This window comes from Cydia splendana, chromosome 25, assembly GCF_910591565.1.
Source record: "Cydia splendana chromosome 25, ilCydSple1.2, whole genome shotgun sequence".
NCBI lineage: Eukaryota > Metazoa > Arthropoda > Insecta > Lepidoptera > Tortricidae > Cydia > Cydia splendana.
In genome coordinates this window covers 3,147,730-3,171,630 of record NC_085984.1, presented here as the reverse complement: position 1 = coordinate 3,171,630, position 23,901 = coordinate 3,147,730, and the positions used below count along the sequence as shown (strand labels likewise).

General features: G+C 37.4%; 1 protein-coding gene across 1 annotated transcript in view; it reads right to left on the bottom strand.

The window, feature by feature from the left end:
- Positions 1-18,609, bottom strand: part of LOC134802765 (uncharacterized) — a 93,294-nt gene extending 74,685 nt beyond the window's left edge. Inside the window, exon 1 of the mRNA XM_063775459.1 lies at positions 18,289-18,609. The gene's annotated coding sequence lies outside the window, so the exon portion shown is untranslated. The remainder of the gene's footprint in view (positions 1-18,288) is intronic.
- Between the last annotated feature and the right edge of the window lie 5,292 nt (positions 18,610-23,901).

Sequence of the window (23,901 nt, the reverse complement as noted above, 5' to 3'; positions counted from 1 at the left end):
TATAAACTTGGAGTTAGACCAAGGTAAGTTTGCAACGATTTTGATAGCATACGCAGTGCAAGTGTTATTTTAAACATCACACTTCTATGAAATTCCGACGTATAAATAACACTTGCATTGCTATCAAAATCGTTGCAGACTTTTCTTGGTCTGACTCTATAACTATTATCGGTCTCTTTGGTGTCGAAGTCGTTATAAACAGCCACCGTTGTGACCGTTTATAAATATTTGTATTTATATGCTACATATTGATAATGTTATTGTAACTTGTAACATATTCACTGCCCCCGACGCACATGTGCGTCCACCGCGCACCGTCATACAAGTTTGTTCCTAGGCCACGCCGCCTGGTAGTGAATGCGTTAACGGACGACCTGCAAACATGTCACCTTGGGACGTGTTGTGGAGTCGGTAAATCAGAACATGTTAACCTACGGCAGTGTCTGACGAAATAGAGTGATGTCATCTATACAGGTGAATCTTACTTGCAATGAAGCAAAACAGCTTGACGACACTCAGTCACGATCTTATGAATCTATGATCCATACTTAATATTATAAAGGCGAAAGTGTGTCTGTCTGTCTGTTACCTCTTCACGCTTAAGCCGCTGAACCGATTTACTTGAGATTTGGTATGGAGATAGTTTGAGTCCCGGGGGAGGACATAGGATAGTTTTTATGTGTTACATACCGTCAACCGGGGTGAATAGGGATGGCTGGGGTGAATAGGAACAACACTTAAAATGTGATTTACCTTGCAATTTCTTAATTATTGTTATTTAGCCTTTAATCGGACAGAATATTTGACATTTTGACTTTTTATTGTATGGATAAATATCTTCTTTTATTCATATTCATATACATATTTGCATTGCGTTGCGTCATTTAAGAAATTGTCAGGTAAATCACATTTCAAGTTTTGTCTCTATTCACCCCGGTTGACGGTATTTAATGTTATTGTAACTTGTAACGGATGACCTGCAAACATGTCACCTTGAGACGTGTTGAGGAGTCGGTAAATCAGAACATGTCGGCCCACGCCGGCGTCTGACGACATAGTGTGATGTCATCTCTACAGGTGAAGCCTGACACTTATTGTATCTTTACATGTACACACGCTCTTTAGAAGTTATGATGTATTGAAAACGAAATTGTTCTAAATTTGGTTTACAACGGCAATAATTACTTAATTAAATTACCTAATTAATGTATACAGGATGTTTGGTACATCGTTTGCCAAATTAAAACGGCAGATAGGTTGAGTCATTTGCTATCTTCTCATGCCTAGAAAAAAAAATTGGCCATGTATTTTTTACTACAGCGCAAGTAAAAAATTGAATTTTACGAAAAACGGGCATAGAGCTGCGAAAAAAAAGTTCGCAAAATTAAAAATTTCTAGGCCTGGGAAGATAGCAAATGACTCAACCTATCTGCCGTTTTAATTTGGCAAACGATGTACCAAACACCCTGTATATTTTCTTATTTTTAATTATTTTTCAAGGACTTAGAGGTATTAAATACCTTCGTAAGTATAAAGGATGACTCACGTTAGACCGGGCCGTGTCCAGGCCGGAGCTTCCGACGCATCGTTTTCTATGGCAAGCATCACGTGAGCGCCTATCATATCATAGAAAAAGCGCCGGAAGCTCCGGCCCGGACACGGCCCGGTCTAACGTGAGTCATCCTTTATTACCTATGTATGTACTTACAAGGTTCTCAATTTCGTCTTTATGTTTATTACTAAAACTATAAAACAATTCTTGAGACGTTTCGTACGGGGCTCTAGGTCTATTATTTCCGCTTACCGCCCAGAGGCCTATAAAAGGGTCTTTCTTTCCATTCTAACTGCGTGAGTCTTTATTTTTGACATTTCAAAATTGCATTAAATTTGTCGTGGCAAGTTTGTCTAGGCGGCCAAAGGATAAGGATACTTATGTTATATTTATTATAGGTAGGTTAGGTAGATACAGTCTGGGGTGCGAAACTCCTGACTTCGGCCAAATTCGGCTCCGCTCGGCTCAGCATTGCTCCGAGCAATTATTAGGGTTTACACAACTTGACGTCCCTTTGCGTGCACGACCACAGATAAGATAAGTTCTTGAATTTCGACAACCCTAAATAGCCGAAAGGGATAGTGCCATATTAGAAAGGGACAGCATGATTAGACCCTGAACCGCTGTCAAACTTCGGGTTTGTAGGAAGTTTCCTGTCTGTACGGCAGTACTATTATTTATTCTGTGGTACAGTTATTTACTGGTAGGCCTAGCACATGATGGTCGTGACAGAATCTAGTATAAAAGAGGGACGGGTAGTCTATCTCGCGGGCGATATTGTTGCGCCGATCATGCGCTAGCCCGGCTGTTCTTAGTATTCATTTTTCACACCAAAGCAGAAGCCACGAGCGATTACAGGTGACCTCACCTCGAGGCCGCGCTAATCTGCCATCGGCTACAACCTTATTACGTCACATCAAAGCCTATTATCGATTGTAAAACCGCATGTTGTTGAATAAGCAGTTTAAAAGGCAATTTGTAAAAACTTTTAAATGTCTTCTGTATAATAACTAGTTTCCGCACACGACTTTACTACCTTTTTTTGCAGTTTTTTTTAAGGTTTTAACGACTTTTGTCGTTAAAAAGTTTAAACCCCTTTTTGACAGTTTTATGGGTTGAATAAAAAAAAACCTTTATTGGAATTCTGTGAGTTTTTAAGAAAGTAAGATTACTTTAAAGTCTTTAAACCGTCAATACTCTGGCAGCAGACAAAGTGGGTGTGTTTAAGTATATATATATATAAATAATAGCCTCTACAAACAACCATTTATATATTTTATAGTTTCCTTTACTAATAATTAGTTCTTTATTCTTTATTCAAACAAACACTAGGTACATATAAGTATACAGCTGCAGGATGCTAAGACACTTAATACTGTTATACATAGTCAGTATCATAAACATGTATACACTTTTCGAACTATCTATAGAATCTTAAATTAAACATACATATGTATTACTAAGTAACAAATTTAAAAAAATCCTGATATTAAGTATCATAGGTAGAGTTTAAAAAAATCCTGATACTAGGTACGTTGTAGGGACGGACACTTGTCTGCGAATAGTCTGCGTTTTGGACTGTTATGTAGTTATATAACAGTTTCTTTTATAAGTTCTAAAAAGGTATTGATTTAGTGAGAAAATGTAATAACGTTGGCTTCTGCATTAAGTAAAGTAATTTTTAGGTACAATAGTATCTTTACATCTCGTTTCTCACGCCGTCCATTCTTCATTTTTCCGTGATTCTTATCTCGAATAAATATAAGTACATGTTGTTATAAAACTGTGAAATTAGCTGTTTTGTATACTACTGGTTGTTAATATATAAGTGGATTTATTACATGTTATTTGTAATATTAGCTGTCTAATACAATAGGGTATTTGACTGTATTTAAAATAAATTATTTATTCACCATGCATGAAATAAAGCACCAGAAGATTAATACAAAAACGTAGACAACAGTTACTTTTAGACACAATTTCTATTTTAAAACCGGTGTAAAACTATAAAGAGTAGGTAATTTGATTGTGATGTCACATACATGCTAGTGTTTCATATAAATTCCATAGTATGATAGTAGCAAAATCGTTTTGACAGTTCAAAAAAGAAACTGATTTGCCTAGTAGTCAAATACCCTATATTACATCTGAATGTAAACTATAGCATATACACAAATTCTCTAATTGGAGGAAAAAGAGGTTAAAATTTCTTAACGGCTGGTTTTTTATATAAAAAATAATAGGTATTTACGCCTAAGAGCGTTTTCACATTGTCCGATCCGATATCGGATGTAGGATCCTACATCCCCGTAGTCAGGCCGCGGGGGCGCCGTCTTTAGCGGTCACGCACACTACAACAAACATAATGCCTGCACATACACACACAAACAGATGTTATCAGTCCGACAGCTGACGGGGGGCTCCGACATGGCTGAATTTATAGGAAGCGCCTTTCCGATATCGGATGTCGGAGGGCGCCTATACCAAAAACAGCTGGTGGAGGGTATACACCCACTTGCCAGAATTTCATTTACCATAATTTAATTTGCCATAATAGTCAACAGCCATTATATTGTTTCCCATAATTGCATATGCAATACTTATTGATTACTATATTAGTCACGTGCCAGAAACTTTGTTTCCCATAAAATCAATTTCAATAATATCATTTGTCATCATCATTGTAAGCCATAATTATCACTAGCCATAATAAAATTTTTTTACAGAAACCAAATGCTACTAGAAAAATGGGTTAGGTTAGGTTTGAACTGCGACCCTTACAGAAAAGTAATGCTACTGGAAAAGTGGGTTAGGTTAGGTTTGAACTGCGACCCTTACAGAAACGAAATGCTATTGGAAAAGTGGGTTAGGTTAGGTTTGAACTGCACCCCACACAGAAAATAAATGCTACTAGTAAAGTAGGTTAGGTTAGGTTTGAACTGCGACCCTTACAGAAAAGAAATGCTATCAGAAAAGTGGGTTAGGTTAGGTTTGAATTGCGACCCTTACAGAAACCAAATGCTACTAGAAAAATGGGTTAGGTTAGGTTTGAACTGCGACCCTTACAGAAAAGAAATACTACTGGAAAAGTGGGTTAGTGAGGTTTAAATATTCTATTAAATAATATTATTACAATTAATAATATGGACAACAACACGTATGGCACTCGTACGTTCTGGAATCTAATAATCGGGTAAACAAAGAGTCACATAATTTTTATGGTAAACAAACAATTCGGGCAAATTAAATTCGGGCATATGAGTATTATTTTATATAATTTTCGGACAAACAATAGACAACCGCTGGTGGAGATTGCCATTGGCATTAAGTCCGCCTTTTTGCGTTATTTATCGTTTTTTAGTAATAATGATTTATTAAATGCATACATAAATAGGTATCCTTCCCACATCCGACATCCGATATCGGATCGGACAATGTGAAAACGCTCTAAGATGTTAACTGTGTTGCCTTATATAGGAGTAGAAAATAAATTAAAATATTATCTATCTTCGAGAATGATAAATCTATGTATAAATTAGTAAGTCCAATCGTAAAACTTCGCACATATATTTCGCCAACATACGTTTTCCTTGAACACAGTGTGGGCGTGTAACCTCAAATCCTACACGAATTAAGTAAAATATTCTTTATGGACATATCAGGTGTTGCAATGTGATTCATTCTGCAGGTTTATATAAGTGGTTGTCCGGTTTGAAAGCTTTTAAAGTGACTATTAGAGTAAAATCAATTAACGTCAAATAACTAGCTAGAAAAAAATGCGGTGAGCTTCCTAATTGTGGCTAGCTGGCTAATGCCTAAAATTGTTTACTACACGCTAGAAGCTGCTGGCTTATAGGCTAGTATACCTACATACATTGTTTTTGTTTAATAATCTGCAATAATTTACGATGTTAATAGGTATATAGGTCATACTGAGCAACTTTTACTATGGGACCAACCCCGAAATCAGTGGCTGTTTCATATATTTTGCTGTTCTGGTTTTGATATTCTTTATGGGAGAGTCAATATTTTATCGCGATTTTGGCGTTGGTCCCGTAAAATATTGCAAGTTATTAAAAAAACAACCTGTATGTATATTTCTCTTGTTTTGGCATTAGCGGCACCTTAGACAACATAATTGATGCCCTCCAGTGACAGTTCGCAGATATAATTCTAACATTTTCATAATAAAATGTCTACTCAGTTTTGGTCTGAATGAATCAAGCTCGACTGATTTGGGTATGGAGCATTAGTCTAGTGGCATTTAAAGAAGTCAAAAGACTTAGAGGTTGCAAAACATATAAACGGACATAGAAGTTTTTGTGGCATAATCGAGTGTTTGAGAAAATGAAACATCGATACATCTGTTATCGATACGTCTGTAACAGATTAATAATTAAAGGATGTAGCTTGCACTTGCTGTAAATTACCGATACATTTTAAGAATGTAAATCAATAACAAATGGCTTTATAATACCCTGGCCCTTTATTGCAGTGGTGGGCAAAGTACGGCCCGCGGGCCATCTCCGGCCCGCGAAAGGATTTTATCCGGCCCTCCGCCGGTCGTATGAAATAATTAGAATATGGGCTATATGACATTGCACATTGGCCCACGATTATCACAAATCAAAATAAAATTTGGCTACAATTCTGGCCCTCCACTTAAATTTCCTAAACTTTCTGGCCCCCCATAAAGAAAGTTTGCCCACCACTGCTTTATTGCCTTATAAAGGGCAAGGGGGTGCCTTAGCCAGGGTAGAGTGGGCTAGAGTGTCAGTAATTATGTAAAATTGAACTCCATCGCTTTAAAATAAAGTTCAAAATCACGTGGGAAATATATTTCTCTCTGCCTTATAAAGGCTTAAAAAGTCCAGTGGCAAAATTACTCAACGACATACATACATACAGTAAATAGTCCAATAGACTAGACGCGGCGCGGCGCTTAGAGCTTGATGCCAAGCGTGATAGAATAAAAGCCAGACCACCTGCGGCAATACCCTATAAAAACTATGTTAACGGTGTGCTCACATGCCCGCAATGTTCGCGAACTTTTACTAACAAGATCGGCTACATCAGCCACTTGCGAGCACACCAGCGACAGCAACGGAGTTGACAGCAGTCGCCGTGGCCGAAGTCGGCCGCGGAGTTATTATTATTCATCATCATCATCATCTCAGCCATAAGACGTCCACTGCTGAGCATAGGCCTCCCCCTTGGACCTCCATTCGTACCGGTTGGAAGCGACCCGCATCCAGCGTCCTCCGGCGGCCTTAACAAGGTCGTCTGTCCATCCTGCGCTTGCTAGTCCGTGGTCTCCACTCGAGCACTTTTCGACCCCATCGGCCATCTTCTCTGCGTGCAATGTGGCCTGCCCATTGCCACTTCAGCTTGCTAATCCGGTGGGCTATGTATTATCATTAAATAGTCCAATAAACTTTCACAGACATGTCAGTCATGTCATGGTAAACAGTAATTCGATATCCGTCCTTATTGCGCAAGAGATAAGCCGTGGCGGGATGTCGTAACATGTCTATTTGAGTTGATTGTGACATTCTCCTTATTCGACTAATCGGTTTTCCCGCTGATTGGCTATCTCAGTATCCAAGTGCTTGACCAATATGAGCCGATCTTAAAAGGAAATGTGTGAGGTAGGTCCTAGCTACTGATATGCCGTGGAAAAGTTTCCAAAATTATCAAATGAAATGAGAAACTTGTCAAATACATATTATATTTGTATGGGAATAGAAATTTTCCAGTTTTTACATGAAAATTTCCTGAAAATTTGAGAAATTTCCACTACTTTCTGAGAAATATGTAGTCCTAGTTATTGACAGCCTAAATCCAATAGACGACCACAATTTGTCACTTTTATGCTTGGATTTAAGATTGAAAAAGTCAACTATTGGGACAATTTCCGGCACTGGGAGATTTCAGTTATTTCTATAAAAAAAGTTCTTTCCTTTGAATCCTTATGCCGGCTGTACACACTCGTCGAGAGACCTCGAGACAGGCCGAGAACGAGTGTGTGCATGCTGCTCCCTTCTCGTCTCGCTATTCCTTGTTTCATCTCGCGATTCTCCGATTGGATCGGAGCCACAGAATAAAGAATAGTACTACCGTACAGAAAGGACACTTCCTACAAAACCGAAGTTTGACAGCGATTCAGGGTCGAATCATGCTGTCCCTTTCTAATGTCTGCACTATCCTTTTCGGCTATTTAGGGTTGTCAAAATTCAAGTCATTATCTGTGGTCGTGCACGCAAAAGGAAGTCAAGTGGTGCCAAACCCTAATAATTGCTCGGAGCAATGCTGAGCCGAACGGAGCCGAGTTTGCCCGATGTGAGGAGTTTCGCACCCCTGATTCAGACCACAAGATGGTAGACCCTCCACTGTCGGAGCGATGCCAAGAATCTCGGCGAGAGGCTCTCGACGAGTGTGTACAGCCGACATTATAAAATCATCATCATCATCATATCAGCCAGAGGACGTCCACTGCTGGACATATGCCTCCCCCAAAGAGTGCCACAATGACCGGTCTTGCGCCACCCGCATCCAGCGGACTCCCGCGACCTTTACCAGGTCGTCAGTCCACCTTGTGGGGGGTCTACCCACGCTGCCTTCCTGTACGTGGTTGCCACTCGAGAACCTTTCCGCCCCAATGGCCACTACATTATAAAATACCGAGATAAAAAGATTTTCGTGTAAATAATTAGGAAACTATCTTACTTAGATATCTGATAAAGACATCTGTTTCACAAGTAAGGATGAGCCTGATACGGCGCGGCAAGGGCGCCGCCCGCGCACAGCCTCGCGACACCTACGATTATTACCAGCCTTACGAGTGTGTGACAACGCTCGATTAATTTTGTATTATTTAAGGCACAGAATAAATAATAGTAGGTACCGTAAAACGGGGTGAGTAGGTTTCGCGGGGAGAGTTGGGTTATGAATGGGGAGAGAAGGTTTGAGAGGGGGGTGAGAAGGGATTTTAAGGCTATTGCTACAAAAATAATGTATTCCAATTTAAAATGGGGCTATAATACGCATAATAAATAAAAATCGATCCAACAATCTTCTAAAATCACCTTTGTATGAAAAACCCTCTCACCCCAAATACGAGGCACTACGGGGTGAGGTGGGGTTTCTTCTTTATCGTCAAAGTTATGAAATGGAACTACCCAAAATAAAATACAAACTAAAATACAAACGTCCGAACCACTTATTATATACACCATTTAGTTTTCACATGTAAAAATAAAATTTTATCGAGGTTTGAAAGTCAAATTTCTCCCAACTCACCCCATTTTACGGTACTAGGTACAGAAGACTCACGTTCTAACAAAACGCGTGTGTTACGATCAGGACAGACATGGCCGCTAGGTGGCGACAGCGCCACGCGCGGCCTATGGCTAGCCACCAAAATTGGTGTGGAACGGATGTACTTTTAGCTACCTGTAGCAAAGCGACGAAATCGCGGAGTGACCCACGCCTGATTAAAGAGAAACGTCTGCTTAAGGTACCGAGCAACCGTAATGACAAAGAGAATTTAAAATAGAGTCGGATTGTCAAAGTGAATTAACCCATTGTACATTTACTGCCATCTTTCCACAGAAGATTAAAACTGTTAGAACGCCATTTGACTTTGATCCTTACATAATTTACCATGACAGTAACTCTCTATACACTCTTTTCTCTTTGGTAATGATAAACTGTAATAGATATCATACCGTAAAATGGGGTGAGTTGGGACAACTCCGAAGTTCAAACCTCAATAAAAGTTTATTTTTATATGTGGCACGTTGATTTATATACTTGAAAAGTGTTCCGGTGGTATGAACTTTAGTTTTTCAATGATAATCTGTCGTTTCATTTTATAGGTTCAACGATAAACACAAAATAATAGGAAATCCCAGCTCACCCCGAAGTCGGTACTATTACCTACTTATTCTGTGGTCGGGGTTAGGGGGAATTGAGTGAGATGGGACAATTTTGCTAGAAGCAAAAATAATAGATAGTATAGAGGGGTCCTGTCATAGTAAATTTTGTAGTCACTGTAAATTTACTGCCATCTATCGACACACGACTAAAACTCAAAATGAAAACGTATAAAGTTATCAAAACATGTATATATATGGATAAATGATTTTATTATTTTTATATCATTTTGATCCATGTTCATTCACTGATATCTATGTGTTAAAATTGTTAAATATGAAACGGTGTCGTCACGCCATCTAGCCGAGGATAGACTAAAGGTGTGTGCGGCATCTATTCGAGAATGACTTTTGCTTCAATTCCGAGGCACGTTTTTTCCTTAGACTTTATTCGTCTTTGGCTAGAAGTGACACAATATTACAACACAATAGCTTGACTTCTCAAGAGAATAAAGTTTTTACGTAACAATGTGATAACACTCTGGTCTAAAAATACCATCTCACCGGGGTATCATCCCTCCTCACCCCATTCATAACCCAACTGCCCTCGTAATCCCTATACTCACCCCATTTTACGGACAGTAAAGAAAAAGTCCATGCCTTTAAAGTTATTTAAAAATACCTTTCGTTTTAAAATGGCTTAGATTGTACGCGGTCGTATGGCGACGACGGCTACCACGTTCGTGTGTAGTGCGTTGCAGTTTGCGTGCATTTCCCATACAAATTGCAGTCGGGTCGCAGTCCGTCTGTATCGGCCCTAATCTTAAGTAATTTTCCATAAATTTGACGCGTTAATGTCTTTTGCACTAAGAAAGTGCCCATCGTTGTATGAAATAATATGTGACTCTCCACGGGAAAAGGTGCCTTATGACGGCTGGCGCTTACATCGCATAGCACTGCAATAGTATTGAAGCGGCATTAATAATAGCGTAAGCGCCAACCGTCATAAGGTACCTTTACCCGTGGGACGGCACATATAATCACTACACCTTATAAAACAAAGTCCCCCGCCGCGTCTGTCTGTTTGTGTGTTTGTTCGCGAAACTCAAAAACTACTTAACGGATTTTCATGCGGTTTACACTTATCAATAGAGTGGTTCTTGAGGAAGGGTTAGGTGTATAATTTGTTAACCCGTGCGAAGCCGGGGCGGGTCGCTAGTTAGTAATATTACCGTCCGATATTGACTTTTAAACGTCTGTCTAATCTAGGGGCCCACTCATTAACAGTCCGCCGGACGGTATCGGCCTGTCAGTTAGAACAAAATTTTGACAGTTCCGAACAACTGACTGGTCGATACCGTCCGGCGGACTGTTAATCAGTGGGCCCTTTAACAAACTGTTGATAATCGTTTGGTTTGTAAGAGGTTGCTAAGTCTTATGATGGGGGTTTAACTTTAGAATACAATAAGTCCATTCAAGAGTGTACAATTCGTCTAAGGTAACTTTGCACCGATTTGAAAAAAACAAGGTGAGGAAGTGTCAGCGTCGTGTTTTCATAGATTTTGACATTAATTGCCACACTTCTTGCTACTAGCTTGGTCCTACTCTAAATGTAGGTACAAGCAGGCGTGGCTCACTCCGCGATTTCGTCGCTTTGCTACAGGTAGCTAAAAGTACATCCGTTCCACACCAATTTTGGTGGCTAGCCATAAGCCGCGCGTGGCGCTGTCGCCACCTAGCGGACATATCTGTCCTGATCGTAACAGAGTTTTGTTAGAGACTGAGTCTTCTGTACCTAGTACTATTATTTATTCTGTGGTGATAGTCTATCATTACTAGCTACATCGTTGGACCTTATGCCTTCTTTAATAAGGTCCACCGATGTACAGTTAGGAGTGTTGCTGTTTGTACATGTACAGTCAACTGTAAAAATATGGGTGTACAAATCATCTCAAAAATATGTCCCATAACTCTTATGCAAAGATATATGTACCTTCGTATAAGATGAATAAAGTCTAAGGAAAAAAAGTGCCTCGGAAATCAAGAAAAAGTCATTCTCGGATAGATGGCGCACACACCTTTGGCCTATGCTCGGCTAGATGGCGTGACGACACCGTTTCATATTTAACAATTTTAACACATAGATATCAGTGAATGAACATGGGTCAAAATGATATAAAAATAATAAAATCATTTATCCATATATATACCTAAATTTTTTTGATAATTGTATAAGTATGTTTTATTTTGAATTTTAGTCGTGTGTCGATAGATGGCAGTAAATTTACTGTGACCACAAAATTTACTATGACAGGACCCCTCTATACTATCTATTCTCTTTGCTCTTATGTCAGTTTGGTCTGTTTAAGCTAACACAAGCTATTATACTTAGTAACTTTATTTTTATTAATTAATTACAGTGAGACGCCTCATTCTGCTCTCGTATGTTTCTTTTCTCTTAATGAATGTATTAATTATACAGGATATTGACTCTTGGAGACCCTATACATCTCTAAGGATAACTTGATAAACTATATAATCTTATAGTTCTGACACCTAGAGACATTTACACCTCTAAATATTATAGATTTTTTTTTTGTGTTTTGTATCTGTATTTTTTATGTAATTCGACATTAAGAGACCATATACATCTCTTAGTAATTGTAATACGTTAGATTGAATTGTTAGTTTTATTTTATAAAATTGTTGATGTATTATTTTTCCTTGTATGTAAATTCAATGATGACGTGTAAAAGTGCCCTTGTGGCCTATTTGCTGAATAAATGTTGATGTTTGATGTTTGATGTTTGATCAGTGAATTAAGAACTATGGGACATATTTTTGAGTAAGTTGGCTACACCCATATTTTTACAGTTGACTGTACCTATGCTCAAAAGCTGAATTTACATGCATAACACTCGCTATTCATTTAAAGAGTAGCAAGCGTTACTTAGATGTTGTAAACTTCCTACAGTTATTACGAAAGAGTTGATCGTCGAACAAAAGTTAATGCTTTTGTGAACTCTGACGTATTAATAGGTTGCATACATGTAGCGGTGTACAGTCACTGTCTGTAATAGCTCGGCAATTTAGGTTTTACTTTTCACTGAACGTATTTGTATAATAGGGCCATTTTATTTAAAGTTGTCCCCTACGCTTATTTTTTTTTGTGAAATTTTGTTATTTCTACTCAGAATCACGAGCTCTTTCGATCCTAATAGGAGTAAAAAAGTGTCCCAAGGTTTTTATTTCCATTCCGTTACCATTTTTCATAGACTTTGTATGGCGGTCACGGAATGGATACATCGAAAATTGAATGGAAATTTTGGGACACTTTTTTTCTCCTATTATGATTAAAAGAGCTCATGATCCAGAGTAGAAATACTTAACATAAAAAATCCCAAATTCGAAAAAAAGGTGTAGTTGACAACTTTAATTACCTACACTGTACGACTAATTTTAAGTCATCATCTACATATTCACTGTATTATGGCAAATAAATAATTTGTATTTGTATTTAATAAAATGGCCCAATATCGTCAGTAGCCTTAAGAGAGAGAGAGATTCTTTATTTGTGAAAACACAGGTACAATGATTGATCTTACATTACAGTTTCGTAGTCTCACCATGCTCTGCCAATAGTGGCGTACAAATACTATATTACTTATAAACATACAACATGCATTATGTCAAAATTTACAAGTTGTAAATTAAATATTAATCATTAGAATTTAGAACATAATTATACCTACACTTAAGAAATAAAATTTATACATACATTTAATTTTCATTCAAATATTCATATTCATATTATCAAGTTACCACGACTGCCTTAGCAGTGTCAAACTGACATATTCGCTAACGTATGCGTAACTTACTTTCTATACAATATCTCGCTCGCACTAACATGTCAGTATGAGCGAGCTTAAAGTAAGATACGCTCACGCTTGCGAATAGAGGTCGACTCACGCTAGACCGGGCCGTGCCCTGGCCGGGGCGTCCGACATGTCATTTTTCTCCTCAATTCTGTCATATGATGATCCTACCAGGGCCGTCTTAAACTATACTGGGGCCCTTGGGCACATCCAAATTTGGGGCCCTTTTGGAAAAAAAGAAAGCGAATTTAACTAACATTTTTCTAACATGATCTTCTATTTTTTATAGGTAATCAAATATAATGTTACTGTCTGTCCTTCGGGGCGCCCTGAGGTTGGGGGCCCTGGGCACGGGCCCCGTGTGCCCTTATGGTAAAGACGGTACTGGATCCTACTGTAACTTTTCACCGTTTTTCAATCAAAGTAAAGTCCATATTCCGTGGCACTAAAGCCTTGCGAAGGCGGAACGTGTATAATCTGTTATTACATCACTGATTAACTCAGGACCCAATCGGCATGCTAATGTTAATGTAAGCCTTTTGCAAGAGAGAGTACACAAACATACATTTAGGTTGCACAATTGTAAGTATTGGGAATGTAGCCAGCCTTATGGGCACCCTTCCGCAGGGGACAGATCTGGGGGACCTAAGGTAGGTGGGTAAGTTTTATTTATTTATTTTATTAGTTTTAGTTTTAATTTATTTAGTTTATACATAATTTTAATAATAGTTTGTATAAGTTTTGTTATTGAATAAAATACTTTTTATTGTAAGTTGACATATATGTAACATCTCTGATCTGGGGATCTGATTTAAAATATAAAACACTGATTTAAACTTTCACGATTATTAAACATTATCAAACTACACAACGGGACTTAATCGCGTATTTAAGTTTTAAGATTTACCTCCGACGTTTCGAGGACGGCGTTGTCCCCGTGGTCTCGGAGAAGACTGGCTCAAGCCCCGACTGGCGATTAAGTCCCGTTGTGTTGTTTGATAATGTTTAAAATATAAAGATACAATGGTTGAAGTGAATGAGAAAAAAAATCACCTACTCTGTATCTTTAGGTATTTAAATAAAAGTCAACAAAATCTACCCTCAAATGGCTCCTAAAGCCAGTTGAGGGTAGATGAAAACATTACATGATCAAATAATGTAGGCTAAAGTCAGGTCGTTCAGTGACTGATCCAGGCGGTTTTGTATTTGGTTGGTTAACCAATAAATGTTATTACTACCCGAAAATGTACAAATTATTTACTTTTACTTAAATACTTAAAGATACAGATATAGCGTGAGATAAAATCGAATTAAAACCTATGCCCGGTTTTGTTCTATATTGTATAAGTATTATATCTCACTAATAAACCGGATTCTAAAACACGTCATCCCAATGATCTATACAATATAACATACCCACAAGAAGTATAATACGTGTATAAATATGCTATTATGAAGCTATGAAGGTGAAGTTATTAAGATCGCAGTGATCTCATCAAGGTCGCTTCTCATCTACCTGTTCAGTTGTTTGTATCAGATGTTTGTTGTTATATGTTATATCTTAAGTAAGCTTGTGAAGGATCTAATCTAATACCTTTAAACAAGCAATTCTTGTATATTTATTTATATGTAGATATATATCGGGCTCTAACGATTTCGATGAAATTTGCTATAGGTAGGTATGGGGGTTATCGGGGGCGATAAATCTATCTAGCTAGGTCTTATCTCTGGGAAAACGCGCATTTTTGAGTTTTTATATGTTTTCCGAGCAAAGCTCGGTCTCCCAGGTATTAAACCTTTATTAAGGACGGTGAAAATAGACTTTCTAACACAATATCATATTGTTATAGAAATAAATGAATGAATGAATGAATGACTAGTGTCACTTTTTTCTAATGGAGTAAAAGTCTATATAGCGTAAATTCGGGAAATTTAACCATTTAAACCCAACAGCGGGTAACTTTAGCGAAAGCCAACCAGATTGCAAATGTTGTAATTTCAGCACGATAATACCTAGAGCCATTCGGTGCATTAACCTTAATGTCTAAAGTTACCCTTCGCGGCCTATGTTACCCGACTGGTATGGGATTGTATTAAAGCATGCAAAAATTAGAAATGAAATTCATTTCTGCACTAGTGCTTTTCATACTAAGTTGTCGCAAAATGATATATACCGTGTAGCCAAAGGTACTTAATATGTGATAATTATAATTTTATAATTATGCTGACGAATTCTAATTCTCTTGTAATAAACTTGTAATAAATTTGTGTTGCGAATGCTTGTGCGGCAACAAAATTATCGCTAGAATACGTTTTAATTCCTAGTTTTGTCTCATAAACATAACAGTTTTGAATGATTCACTTATATCGACCGGGATATGACCGTGATTAAATTATCTTTAAAGATCGAATATAAAAAAAATCGTGAAAAATCGGGAGCTTGATAACAATACAAAAGGTAATCACGGTTCATATCCCGGTCGATATAAGTCTCATAAACATAATTTATTTAAAAACACGGTTTGGTCTCATGAGTCTCGTCTGAGCTATTTACTGCAACTGTCCCAATGGACAATCACCTATTTCTCAGAGACAGATAGTACAGATACCTATCTCCGAGGTCCTAGTGAACGCAAACCGAATGCCGTCAGTTCCGTCTATGACGCAATGTTGTGGGCGGGGCCTTGACTCGTTTGTATAGAGCTTATAGCTTACAGATTGTACCTATAGTGCGAAATGGTTAACACTTCATACATATCGGAGCGGCCAAGGTGATTACAAATATCTAAACGACTCTAAAATAGGCTTAAGTGTCTAATCAGATACTTAGGTAGGGGAGGTATGGGACCATTGGGCAGTCGGGAGGCTCGGGCACCCCCTTGTAAATCAGGACAAGATCGATCAGGACATGGGGGTGCCCGAACCTCGCGACTGCCCAATGGTCCCCTACCTCCTTCTTTATTTATTTATTTATTTAAAAACCCTACATCATCTCAAAGTCCCCCGCCGCGTCTGTCTGTTTGTGTGTTCGCGATGAACTCAAAAACGACTGACGGATTTTCATGCGATTTCCAACTATCGATAGAGTGATTCTTGAGGAAGTTTTAGGTGTATAATTTTGTTAACCCGTGCGAAGCCGGGGCGGGTCGCTAGTATAAGAATAGAACATACGTCACGGTTACACACTCGCAGGTTAAAAGGTTACGTTTAAGAAAACCTTGTCATTACGTAACCAAGACGATGTGATAAGTTGATAACTGTTATTGTCTGGGTAATTCTCAAACCGGCGGAAATATAAACTTAATGTATTGTTTTACACTATTATCTGACGAGTGGCCTCATGTAAGATACAATCAAACGTGTTAAGGGGCCCACTGATTAACAGTCCGCCGGACGGTATCGGCCTGTCAGTTAGAACAAAATTTTGACAGTTCCGAACAACTGACAGGCCGATACCGTCCGGCGGACTGTTAATCAGTGGGCCCCTTTAATGTAGTATATACCAACTTACCAAGTAGGTACCTACTTTTACGATTTTTACGATTTAAGATTACGAGAAAATATCTAACAGACTGAGCTTTGCTCGTAAACATATAAAAATACAAAAATGCGCGTTTTCCCAGAGATAAGACCTCGCTAGATCGATTTTTCGCCCCTGAAAACCCCCATATAGCAAATTTCATCGAAATCGTTAGAGCCGTTTCCGAGATCCCCGAAATATACATATAAATAAATAAATACATATACAAGAATTGCTCGTTTCTGAGTCTGAAGATATCTGAGTTTTTAAAGCGTAGTCTTTGCATTTGAAGTATTTGTACAAGTTAAATTTTTATAGATGCTTATAGAAAAAAAACCGGACAAGTGCGAGTCGGACTCGCCCACCGAGGGTTCCGTACTTTTTAGTATTTGTTGTTATAGCGGCAACAGAAATACATCATCTGTGAAAATTTCAACTGCCTAGCTATCACGGTTCATGAGATACAGCCTGGTGACAGACGGACGGACGGACGGACGGACAGCGGAGTCTTAGTAATAGGGTCCCGTTTTTACCCTTTGGGTACGGAACCCTAATTAGTTAAATTCTTTATACCACTACCTAATCATTCTGCTTTTGTAAAAAAAAATATAGACACGCGGTATAAAAAACTTCGTCAACCAATTAATAATCAATACTAACGGCCTGATTCGAACTATTCTTATAAGAAGTCACAGCGATACGATATCGATCTGTCAGTATCAAGTGACGTTTTTTGCCTGAAGTAATCTCACTTTTGACACTGAAAGATCGGTATCGTACCGCTGTGACTTTTTATAATCATAATTTGAATCGGTCCGTAATTCAAAATATGGTTGAATTAGAAGTACCTAAAATTTAATACGCCAAGTTCTTTACTGTACATATAATCATACATTACTCCAAGCGTTAATTTATAGTGTGAACTCACGCCATAAATATGGCTCTACATTCTTCCTGCTATAATTTATGGACTCTACGTCTTTCTAACTCTACCGCCTTTAAGTACCCTACGTAGTTAAATGTTAATTTAAATATATTGATTATATTTATTATTTTCCTAACAAATATGTAATAAAAAAGTTATGGTTAAAGTCAGACCAAGCTAACTCTGCAGCGATTTTGATAGCACAGTGTGCAAGTGTTAACAAAAAAACTTAAATTTCTTAACAAAAAATAAATGTTAAAAAAAAATTAATTCGAAAACTATGGAAAATCGGCTAACATACATGGGGTATATTCTGATAGCCCACGACTTGAGGAATCCACGAAAAATTTTGGACGTCAAGGTTTGGACCACCCTGTATATTATTATGTACTTATATTTGCCTTAACAATAACCTTAAAACGCCCTTTCTGTCAAGGGCTCAATTGTCAAAACAATTCTATCTCGCCATCTTTAATTTAAAAATCAACGACATACCAAACAATTAAAACCAATAAGAACATTAAAATACCCCGAAAGGTCACCTTACCTTAATAAAAAACTTATTTTAATCCTTAACACTTCAAAACTGAACTTTACACGTATACACTTAAGATCCACATTTCATTGCACTGTTGAGAAACAAAAAAAGTTCACATCCTTGGACTGGCCATATGCTCGATTTGTTGCGAGATTTAAAAAGTATAAATTCGAAATTTGAAATTTTGAAGGGTTCGAGTAGTCGCGCGTTTTATTTTTGGTTGTTTCTAGTTTAGTTTTAATTGCGTTTCGTTATCGATTTTCGTTGCGATGGGCATCGCGGCCGCGCGGGCGATGGTCGGGTTGGTACTGTGCGCGTGCGTTGATGTTGCCAGCGGTGGGGTGGAATTATGGGGGATATTTTATACTCGTATGGTAGTCAAGTATGTAATCGTTCTACACCTGGCTAACTGAGTGTTTAGATCAATTAAAATGAGTCAAATGTTAGACATAAATTTATTATTAAATTTGTCAAAACTACAATAACTCAAATTACAATATATTACGCTTATCAAAATTAAATTAAAAGATCAATTATACAACTTATCAATAAATTACAATTAACACTTTTACAATTAATAATTAATCACAATTAAATTGAAAATGTTTGAATTTTTAATGTTTTTTAAATGATTATGGAGGTGGCCAAAAGTTTTTTCCGACAATTTAAGTAGAGGTAAAATTCAATTAACATTCAGTTTGGTTTTCTTCTCGATTATATTTACAAACACCTGTAAGGTACCTTACTCATTAGAACTAGATCACGAAAAGTCTGCCGAGATTTTGACTATACGTCATAATCTCATAGAAGTTTGACGTTTAAAATAACACTTGCACTGCGTGAGCTGTCAGATCTCTGCAGACTTTTCTTGGTTTAACTCTACCTATATTTGTTGATCAATTCTTTTAGATACAAGATGCAAGCATTATTTCGTTAAAGAAAAGACACCAAGGCATCTTATAAAACAAAATATGACTTCATTAATTTAATAATTACTCTTCCTATTTAAGTATTTTTTACTAAAACTATTTCCAATAAATAGCGTACTTTAGTATTTTTCAATCAAATTGGGTACAGATGTCATCTCAATACAATTTGATCAAAATTGATTCTGCGCTGATTTTTAGAGATAAAAAAATCCCGAAATTATATAATTTCGCTAGAGCTGGCAACACCGCGCAGGCGCCGTCGCCATCGAAGGCTGCGGCGGTGAACGATTCCTACGATTCTCGCCTCTACGGCGAACAGGCTAGCATGGTGGGGCTTGCTGTCCCTTTCTTTCTTATGTAAACCTTGGGTTCAGAGCTTTTTGAAACAGTTGTTTTGATTTTTTTGTTACATATGCAATATACTTGTGATTACTTATGATTTATCAAGTCGCCGTTAAACGTAAGTTTGGCGAACCTAATATAAGTTTAAAATGTACCATACTTTTCTGAAAAAAAAAAAAAAAAAAAAGTGGCTATAGTAGTGTTAAGTTAACTTAACACTCGATTAATGGTGTTCTCTGGCTTAAGACTGACTCTGGCTGACGACCGGTCTGGCCTAGTGGGTAGTGAGGTAGTGACCCTACCTGTGAAGCCGATGGTCCTGGGTTCGAATCCCGGGAAGGGCATTTATTTATGTGATGAACACAGATATTTGTTCCTGTGTCATGGGTGTTTTGTATGTATTTAGGTATTTATAAATATGTATATATTATATATATCGTTGTCTAAGTACCCACAACACCTTATTGAGCGTACTGTGGGACTTAGTCAATTTGTGTAATAACTAATAATGTCCTACTTTGGTGTTGAAACTCTAGGTCCGTGGGGTCCCAGCGCGCATAAATTGTTCGCAGAAATCGCGAAGCGTCTGGTTGACGTAACTGGTGACCGATGAGCTGGCGGCTACCTCGCACAACGTATCAGCATTGCCATACAGCGAGGAAATGCCGCCAGCATCCTTGGTACAATGCCTCAAGGGCCTATTTTAGATTTAAGCTAGTTATTAATTTCGTTTAGTAGTACCGCTGTAGAATAGAAATAGAATAGAATAGAAATAATTTTATTCGTAAGCACAAACACAAAATAAAAACTTATACTAAACAGAGAAACATAAAAAAGAGAAAGTGCCACGAAATGGTCTCACCTCAGCATGTTGCTGGCGACTTCCAGCGCTGATCTTCCGATAAGACCATCCGGTGAAACAATCACGACAGGTAACATGAATAACAAGAGAATTAACAACAAAATTAATACATACAAAATACAAAGATAGTAATAAGAATACAAAAGACAAAGATAGCAATTAGTCAAGAATACATTACAATAAATTACTATGTATAGTTTTACTACGTACAATACAGCTGTTACATTATCAGGTCAAACTCATCTTGGCCGTACATTACGCCTGACATTACATCTAGCTGTAAATAAATGATTAAAAAAAAAATGCCCTATAATATTTATTTAAGACTCGACTCGGTTTTTCAGGCTCATATACAGGGTGCTTTTGTTATCTATCACTGCCACTGATCAAACTCTAAGGGGTGAATATTATAGGTCATTCTCAAAAACTTTTTCTATGAGCCTACTCCGAAATTGCGAAAAAAAAACTACCGTTTCATACATTTCGGTGGATTAGAGTCAACGTTTTCTATAGAACAGCTGACTTTTTTTCGCGATTTCGTGGTTGGCCCCATAGTAAAAGTTGTTCAGTATGACCTACATATTCACCCCTCAGAGTTTAGTGAGTGTAACAAAAGCATCTGTAATTACCTAATTCGAAATTTGAGTTATTTTTAACTTGTTAGACCCGAGTCTTCTGTAGAGACTTGAGTCATTTCAAGACTTAAAAAAAATCTACGTTATCTTCATGTAATATTCATGGTATGGGTACACCATACAGTCAGCAGCAGAAGTTGCTAAGCGGACCAGGTGTTCAAAATGATCTTGACGCGACTCTATTGTTAAGAGAATAAGAGCTTGTCAAGGTAATTTTGAACACCTCGCCCGCTTAGCAACTTTTGCTGCTGACTGTACAATAACGCTTATTTTCTTTACTGCTACAGTCTGACGAAAAAGAGTAGAAATTAAGTTTCGTAATTTAGTGTCGTCCTATTCAAACCAATCTTTATAAAACGGGACGACACTACAGTATTGCCACTTTTTCTATTCTTTTTTTCAGACTATCTAGATAAAACATACAAAATTGTTGACGGAGTCTGTTTTCAGAGACTTTTTTTGTTGCGCTTATAAAGGGCCATTTTATTGAATGAAGCTGGGTAATGGGTACCATGCCACAGGCGGACCTGCTAGAGGGGGTATTCTTTTTATAATTTTTATTTTATAGGTAAGTTTCTTTTATTTTAGTTTTAATTTTAATTTCTTTGTAGTTTTAGTTTATATTAAAGGTTAGATTTCCATTTTATTTAAAGTTGTAACCTAAACTGTTTTTTCAAATTTGGGATTTTTGTATGTTATACCTACTCAGAATCATGAGCTCTTTTGATCCTAATAGGAGAAAAAAAGTGTCCCAAAATTTCCATACAATTTTCGATCTTTCCATTCCGTGACCGCCACACAAAGTCTATGAAAAATGGTAACGGAATGGAAATAAAAACCTTGGGACACTTTTTTCTCCTATTAGGATAGAAAGAGCTCGTGATTCTGAGTAGAAATAACGTAAAATTTCACAAATTAAAAAAAAAAGTGGAGGGGACAACTTTAAATAAAATGGCCCTAAAACGTGCAGCATGCTAGCCCCTCAATGATGTCAGAAGGATATTTAAAAGCTGCACTAACGGGTTTTTTGCGGAGTCCTACGCCCGTGTATGGCCGCCTTTATGCGGCTTGGATCATTGCTATTAAGTATTTTATACGACTAAATGTACTTTTAAGGTATTATTTAATTGGGTGATAATAAAAAACCGGCCAAGTGCGAGTCGGACTCGCGTTCCAAGGGTTCCGTACATAAGTCCGACTGACGCTTGGCTGCATATTTCCAATAGGTTTTCCTGTCACCTATAGGTAAGGAACTATTTTGTGTATTTTTTTCAAATTTTTAAACCCAATAGTTTCGGAGATAAAAGGGTGGGAATGGTCATTTTTGGCTATTTTCTTAAATAACTTCTAACATATATATTTTAACATTATAAAAAATATATATTTGAAATTCTCAAGATGAGCTCTTGATATATAACAAGATATAGTTTGAAAAACTTTATTTTTAAACTTTCTCATTTACCCCCAATTTACCGTATTAGGTACCCCATTACCAGAAGTGGCCCCCATGTTTAAAATTCATTTGTTTACGTTACATGTCCATCTTTGGGTCACTAATTTACATATGTGTACCAAGTATATGTGTATTTTCAACTTCATTGGTCCAGTAGTTTCCGAGAAAATAGGTTGTGACAGACGGACAGACAGACAGACGCACGAGTGATCCTATAAGGGTTTCGTTTTTTCCTTAAGGTACGGAACCCTAAAAAGCGGTAGGGGGCTGTCCATAAATTACGTCATCGATTTTTGACGATTTTGGACCCCCCCCCCCCCCCCTATAATCATCCAAAAATCATGCTTCAAATGACCCCATTCCCTCCTACTTCATGCTACCGTCATCCGATGTCCAGACCCCCCCCCCCCCCCTAATTTGAAATGACGTAATTTATGAATAGCCCCTAGGTGTGTAAGAAAATAAATATTATTAGCAGACTTCGGACAGTTTATCGCAAAAATAAATATGGTATGGAACATAATACAATTTTTTTAACAATTTTGAACTGCAGTGATTGAGTCTAATCTGGAAATTTTATAAAGATACTGTGTACATAATATGAGTTTAATAAATCTTGTCCTATTTTGAGAGATAAATGATTTTTGATGGTTTTGCGATGATTTGTCCGACCTCTGATTTTTAGTGTTATACCTAATAGCCTCTATTCACGTATGTATAGAAATATGTAGTTTGATTCTATAACAGATTGTTATTCGGCGTATTCTGATTTTAATAACACGTTATGTATAACAGATGACATGTTAACATAAGGGATCATCCATAAATTACATCACGCGAGTTTCTTGGTCTTTTGACGCCTCCCCCTCCTTGTCACAGTTGGTCACATTTGACAAACCCCTCCCTCTGGTATGACGTCCCATTTTTGGCGATTTCCTTTTCAATGAAATCGGCATTTCGGATTAGGTATTATTATTTTAGTACAATAATATTTTTTATAGCAGAAATATTAGTAATTTTATAACAGAAAACCAATTAGGAAAGAAAATTACACGAATAAAAACGGTTATCGTTCCAAAAACTCGTTATTTAACTGCACAGTGGATAAAAAAATATAAACATCAAACGGTTACTAATGAACTTAAAAGTAAAATAAAATTAAGCTAAAAAAAAAGTTAAAGTGACATCACAAAGTTTGTGACTCCCCCCTCCCCCTTGTCACAACATGTCACATTTTATTGACCCCCTCCCCCCCTAAACGTGTGATGTAAATAATGGATGACCCCTAAGAATGTATACATATTCAATATGGCGGATGTGTCACCTTCTCAGAAAAGACATCAACGCGCAAGTTCAATGCCATGCGTGCGCGCATTCTTATTGCAATGAATGTCAT